The sequence below is a fragment of the Eucyclogobius newberryi genome, unplaced genomic scaffold, assembly GCF_026437365.1.
Source record: "Eucyclogobius newberryi isolate DKJ021-1_F unplaced genomic scaffold, fEucNew1.0.hap1 SCAF_499, whole genome shotgun sequence".
In the NCBI taxonomy this organism is placed as follows: domain Eukaryota; kingdom Metazoa; phylum Chordata; class Actinopteri; order Gobiiformes; family Gobiidae; genus Eucyclogobius; species Eucyclogobius newberryi.
The window spans coordinates 10,872-18,219 of NW_027316166.1; positions in this window are offsets into that span (position 1 = coordinate 10,872).

The following is a 7,348-nucleotide window of genomic DNA, read 5'->3' on the forward strand; positions in this document are numbered from 1 at the left end:
AAGGCCAGATTTGTGTAGCTTATGACTAATAGTAGTCCTGTGGACACCTGAGCTCTCTGCAGCGCCAGAGTTCCTATGGGCCTCTTGGTTGACTCAGTACTCTCCTTGTTCAGATGTGTTGTTGGTTGGCCATGTCTTGGTAGGTTTGTAGTTGTGCCATACTCTTTCCATCCATTGCTTTAAACGTCTCCACATCTGTCCCCCTGAGCTGACTGGTGTGTTCTTTGGTGTCATGACGACGTTACCTCCCCAACATTTTCTTTAAAGACTTAAGGCCTTCACGGAACAACTGCATTTAATAATAATAATAATAACTTTTATTTATATAGCGCTTTTCAGTGACCGAAAGACGCTGAACATAATAAAAAAGGGGGTGTATTTACAGACAGGGGGGACAACACGTACAGAACACATTAATATACAGATAAAATGAACAAGACAGAAGAAGTAGAGAGAAAAAGATGGGGATGTAATTTATACTTTAGATTAGATTACACACAGACTCTTTCAGGTCAAAGTGCTCAGTATTTACAAGGACATGCAACTGTTTAAGAAACTCTGGATCCAGGAAGCAAACCACCGTCATGTGTTCTGGGACTGTCCTGTTATTCAGAAGAGCTGAAGATCCCAATGCCCAATGACTTCTTTTTTTAAATTTCCATCCCTCTGACCTTTAGAACTATGACCTTGGGCCTCAAAACTCCTGCCATGGACACAATAAATGGATTCCTTTGGATTGTACTCTTGGCAGAAGGAAAAAGCCATCACAAAGAAATGGATGACACAAACCTCACCAACAACTTTATTTTTTGATTCCACTTGCAAACTGTTCACCGCCTTCTTTTCTTTCTCTCACTCCTGAGGACCTGTGGACCCAGATGCCCCTCCCCTGGTGAAGTGGTCCCTGCCCTGTGTGGACGGTCCCTCATCTGCCTGAAGAGTGGGTCCAGCTCGACTCAGACGGTCCCTCTTCTGCCTGAAGAGTGGGTCCAGTTCGCCTCAGTCGGTCCCTCTTCTGCCTGAAGAGTGGGTCCAGCTCGACTCAGACGGTCCCTCATCTGCCTGAAGAGTGGGTCCAGTTCGCCTCAGTCGGTCCCTCTTCTGCCTGAAGAGTGGGTCCAGCTCGACTCAGTCGGTCCCTCTTCTGCCTGAAGAGTGGGTCCAGCTCCAGTCTCCTTGTGTCCGTCTGTCCGTCTGTGAGAGTCGGATCTCTCCTTCACTGGAACTCCTCCAGGTTTCTACGCTTTTTTCCCAAAGAGGTTTTTTTTTGTAGTTTTTCCTGGCCGAGAAGGAAAGTCTAAGGACAGAGGACCCTGGGACATCGTCCCTCGCCACCACAGACATTGTTGATTCATTTCTCCCTGTGGCCCTCAGAGGCAACTGTTGTTGTGATTTTGGGCATTACAAAAATAAATTGATTTGATTTGATGATGAACAACGATTGGACTGATTTTCCCAAACTTTTGTTCTTTTTATTTTGGTTTTGCTCTCTGGTCACCTTCTGTATCGGTCAATGTTTATGTTAAAAATGTATAGTGTTACATACACTTTTGCAAGCCACTGTAATGTGTGAAGCCTGTTATTCCTCTGTCGTCAAGGAAGGATCCGCAGCAAAAAGCCAAGTGTGAAGTGAGTTGGAAGGATTCCTATGCAAGTCGAGACTTGGACTTGAGTCAATGTTTCGATGATTTGAGACTTGACTTAATGAAATAGATTAAGATTAAGAAAGCCAATTAATGACTCGAGACATCACTTGAAAAATGTATGCAACAGTTTTCTCTTTAAAAATGATAGTTCAATTCACTTTCAATGTTAAGGGTTGTTTACAGAAAAAGAAACTCCCCTCTTTTGTGGTTAAAGTAAAAAAAAAATTTCCAAACATAAAATCACTTTTAAACGTTTAGGGGGCGGTGTCAATGTTCTGGTTCAAAGTGAGCAGTTCACTTTGGCCCATTGTGGATTTGTCTACAGGCCCGAGTAGCTGTACGCACAGGAGGGAAGCCACACCCATTAGAACCTTTTTGGAATCCCTTCGACAAACTTGGTCAAACGCAGCCCACACTGGACAACATACTGGTGGTTGGTGGTGATACATTTTTGAGGCATGTGCTAATTGTCTGGCACCAATTGTGTTCACGTTTGTTAGCAATGTTTTATACACACACCATCATCCATACAACCCATTCCACCTCTAACAGCCGGGGAACACAACCACAGCCTGACACACCCATGTAGCCCAGGCTGATGACTACAATGAGAGGAAACTATAAAGCTCCAACAACAAGTGCACCCAACACCGGAGTACGTCATTTTACACATATATCCCAACTGTGAGGCCGCTTAGTTCTGCCAAAAATTAACTCAGTCTGGCCCCTGTCTTCACTGACATTTTTAACACCTCCTGGAGTCTTGCCATGTCCCAGCTTCAAGTCGTCCATCATTGTCCCTGTCCCCAAGAAGCCCCGGATCACTGGACTTAATGACTACAGGCCTGAGGCGCTGACGTCTGTAGTCATGAAGTTATTTGAGCGCCTGGTCCTCCCCCACCTCAAGTCCTTCACCTCCTCCCTGCTGGATCCCCTGCAGTTCACCTACAACTCCAACAGGTCTGTGAACGACGCCATCAACCTGGCTCTCCACTTCACTGCAGCATCTGGACTCACTGGGAACCTACACCAGGATCCTGTTTGACAAGCTCTCCCAGCTCAACGTACCTCTGGCAGGAGGCCACTCCCCTCATGCAGGAGGCCACTCCCCTCAAGCAGGAGGACACTCCCCTCATGCAGGAGGACACTCCCCTCATGCAGGAGGACACTCCCCTCATGCAGGAGGACACTCCCCTCAGGCAGGAGGACACTCCCCTCATGCAGGAGGACACTCCCCTCAGGCAGGAGGACACTCCCCTCAGGCAGGAGGCCACTCCCCTCTGGCAGGAGGCCACTCCCCTCAGGCAGGAGGCCACTCCCCTCAGGCAGGAGGCCACTCCCCTCAGGCAGGAGGCCACTCCCCTCATGCAGGAGGCCACTCCCCTCAGGCAGGAGGACACTCCCCTCATGCAGGAGGACACTCCCCTCAGGCAGGAGGCCACTCCCCTCAGGCCGGAGGACACTCCCCTCAGGCCGGAGGACACTCCCCTCAGGCAGGAGGCCACTCCCCTCATGCAGGAGGCCACTCCCCTCATGCAGGAGGACACTCCCCTCATGCAGGAGGACACGCCCCTCATGCAGGAGGACACTCCCCTCAGGCAGGAGGACACTCCCCTCATGCAGGAGGACACTCCCCTCATGCAGGAGGCCACTCCCCTCATGCAGGAGGCCACTCCCCTCATGCAGGAGGACACTCCCCTCAGGCAGGAGGCCACTCCCCTCAGGCAGGAGGCCACTCCCCTCATGCAGGAGGACACTCCCCTCATGCAGGAGGCCACTCCCCTCATGCAGGAGGACACTCCCCTCATGCAGGAGGCTACGGTCCATCAGGACCAGAACCTTCCGCCACAAGAACAGTTCTTTCCCTCAGCTGTTGGACTCATGAACACTTCTTAAACACTGTCACTTTAACTATATTCATTCATTCATTTTCTACTGCTTGTTCCCGTTATGGGGTCGTGGGTGACTGGAGCCTATCCCAGTGACTTTGGGCCTCAGGAGGGGTGCATCTTGGACAGGGGCCAGCTTATTGCAGGGTTACCACAGAGACATAGACATGGGCGGAGCCAGGCCCTGGCTTTGGGGCTTGAGCCCCTGATATTTTAATCTTTTAAAAATGTATTATGATGTCACTAAGTGGTTAGCGCAACAGGTGGAGCGTTGGGTTGGAATGTAGGTGAACAGGGTTTGAATCCAGCAGTTGCTTCAATTTTCTTTACCCGTTTCATTGGTTATTTTTGTTGAACTGATGTATGATTGGCTGCATGTAGAAAGTGGGCGGGAGCGTAGAAAGTGCGCGTTGTTTACAGCATGTCACGCAATCTGACCAATTTGGCCTTTTCTACATCATTTAACTGAAGTTTTGCAAAAAGTGAAGGACACAAGAGCAGATCGACTGGAAAAAGAGACGTTCAGAACATGAGCTGAAAAATAAAGTTTATCTAACGTAGAAGAGACAACAACAGCACATGATCGTTCAAACCATGAGTTCATTGTGGTTGAAGCAGTGGCTCAGGTTTTATTCATCTACAAAGCTAAAGCAGAGAAACTACAGGACAAACAGCTTATGAGGAAGGTGTCTGCTAAAGGTAAGATTGGCTTCATTTTTCAAGGTCGTCCAGCCGTGACAACAGAACATGAGTCTGTGGACGTTAGTGATGTGAGTTCGAGCCCTGTCAGGGGCATGTTTTTCATATTTGTTTTGTCACTGATTGTTTTAAAGAACATCCAGATGTACAATTTCTTGAATAACTAAATGTCACCTCTGCTGTTCTGTTCAACGTTTTTTGGAGGGAGGAGCTCTCTCAGAAGTCTGTCTTTGCCTTTGGCGGGTCACTGTCTGTAACTGCACTAAAACCACATCATATTGGCCAGAATGAAGCCCCTCCCTCTCTTTTTGGACTAAGCCCCGGATGTTTACAATGTCTGGCTCCGCCTCTGGACATAGACACACAGACTGACACTCTCACATTCATTCACTAGGGCCAATTTAGAGTTAGTTATGTAATTGAGGCGTTGGGAAGGAGACCCAACCATGCGACCTCTATTTCCTGACTTTCCTCAATCTTCCCAGGTTGTCCCATGGATCATTGTACACTTTTTATTAACGAGGTTTATCCTAAAGTTCTTGTGTGTGTGGGTGGAATTGGTTTCTATAATACAGAAATAAATACAGTGAGTAATGGATGTATAAATTGAATCACAATAATGCAATGAGTATTGACAGATATTCATAGAATATATAAACAATAAGTATGTGAATACAGCTATATACAAGTTCAAATAAAAGAGGTAAGCACAACAGTTATGACTTCAAGACATATTCTATTGAAAAACTAGAACTTGGAGCGTCCTTGAACTGTCCCCGCTGGCACCAGCGTGTTCTGAAGTGGCTGAAAGTCTGTGAATGCATCTGGTTACGCTGCCGAGATGGGTACGATGAATAACAGGACTAATTACTAGTAACGATGCATTATAACACACTGGTGAAAAACAGACCTTTTGTCCTCCAGACCTTGAATCTTGGGTCAGTTTTATTTGGTACAAAACTTTTGGTCATAAACCTTTACCAGTTTAAGATTGTAACAACTTTGTTTAATTTGTACGTTTTGATCAGCTCCTTCCATGTTTAAGAACAGATTTGACCCAAGGATTCTCCACCTCCTCCTCATGACTCAAGCGTCTGTCATCTGCAGTAAGACCTGTACAGGAACCCCCGGCACCACATGACTCTCAGTATAAGACCTGTACAGGAACCTCAGGCACCACATGACTCTCAGTATAAGACCTGTACAGGAACCCCCGGCACCACATGACTCTCAGTATAAGACCTGTACAGGAACCCCCGGCACCACATGACTCTCAGTATAAGACCTGTACAGGAACCTCAGGCACCACATGACCCTCAGTATAAGACCTGTACAGGAACCTCAGGCACCACATGACTCTCAGTATAAGACCTGTACAGGAACCCCCGGCACCACATGACTCTCAGTATAAGACCTGTACAGGAACCTCAGGCACCACATGACTCTCAGTATAAGACCTGTACAGGAACCTCAGGCACCACATGACTCTCAGTATAAGACCTGTACAGGAACCCCCGGCACCACATGACTCTCAGTATAAGACCTGTACAGGAACCTCAGGCACCACATGACTCTCAGTATAAGACCTGTACAGGAACCTCAGGCACCACATGACTCTCAGTATAAGACCTGTACAGGAACCCCCGGCACCACATGACTCTCAGTATAAGACCTGTACAGGAACCCCCGGCACCACATGACTCTCAGTATAAGACCTGTACAGGAACCCCCGGCACCACATGACTCTCAGTATAAGACCTGTACAGGAACCTCAGGCACCACATGATTCTCAGTATAAGACCTGTACAGGAACCTCAGGCACCACATGACTCTCAGTATAAGACCTGTACAGGAACCCCCGGCACCACATGACTCTCAGTATAAGACCTGTACAGGAACCTCAGGCACCACATGACTCTCAGTATAAGACCTATACAGGAACCCCCGGCACCACATGAGTCTCAGTATAAGGCCTGTACAGGAACCTCAGGCACCACATGACTCTCAGTGTAAGACCTGTACAGGAACCTCCGGCACCACATGACTCTCAGTATAAGACCTGTACAGGAACCCCCGGCACCACATGACTCTCAGTATAAGACCTGTACAGGAACCCCCGGCACCACATGCCCCTCAGTATAAGACCTGTACAGGAACCTCAGGCACCACATGACTCTCAGTATAAGACCTGTACAGGAACCCCCGGCACCACATGACTCTCAGTATAAGACCTGTACAGGAACCTCAGGCACCACATGACTCTCAGTATAAGACCTGTACAGGAACCCCCGGCACCACATGACCCTCAGTATAAGACCTGTACAGGAACCCCCGGCACCACATGCCCCTCAGTATAAGACCTGTACAGGAACCCCCGGCACCACATGACCCTCAGTATAAGACCTGTACAGGAACCCCCGGCACCACATGACTCTCAGTATAAGACCTGTACAGGAACCTCAGGCACCACATGACTCTCAGTATGAGACCTGTACAGGAACCCCCGGCACCACATGACTCTCAGTATAAGACCTGTACAGGAACCCCCGGCACCACATGCCCCTCAGTATAAGACCTGTACAGGAACCTCAGGCACCACATGACTCTCAGTATAAGACCTGTACAGGAACCCCCGGCACCACATGACTCTCAGTATAAGACCTGTACAGGAACCTCAGGCACCACATGACTCTCAGTATAAGACCTGTACAGGAACCCCCGGCACCACATGACCCTCAGTATAAGACCTGTACAGGAACCCCCGGCACCACATGACTCTCAGTATAAGACCTGTACAGGAACCTCAGGCACCACATGACTCTCAGTATGAGACCTGTACAGGAACCCCCGGCACCACATGACTCTCAGTATAAGACCTGTACAGGAACCCCCGGCACCACATGATTCTCAGTATAAGACCCATACAGGAACCCCCGGCACCACATGACCCTCAGTATAAGACCTGTACAGGAACCTGAGGCACCACATGACTCTCAGTATAAGACCTGTACAGGAACCCCCGGCACCACATGACTCTCAGTATAAGACCTGTACAGGAACCCCCGGCACCACGTGACCCTCAGTATAAGACCTGTACAGGAACCCCCGGCACCA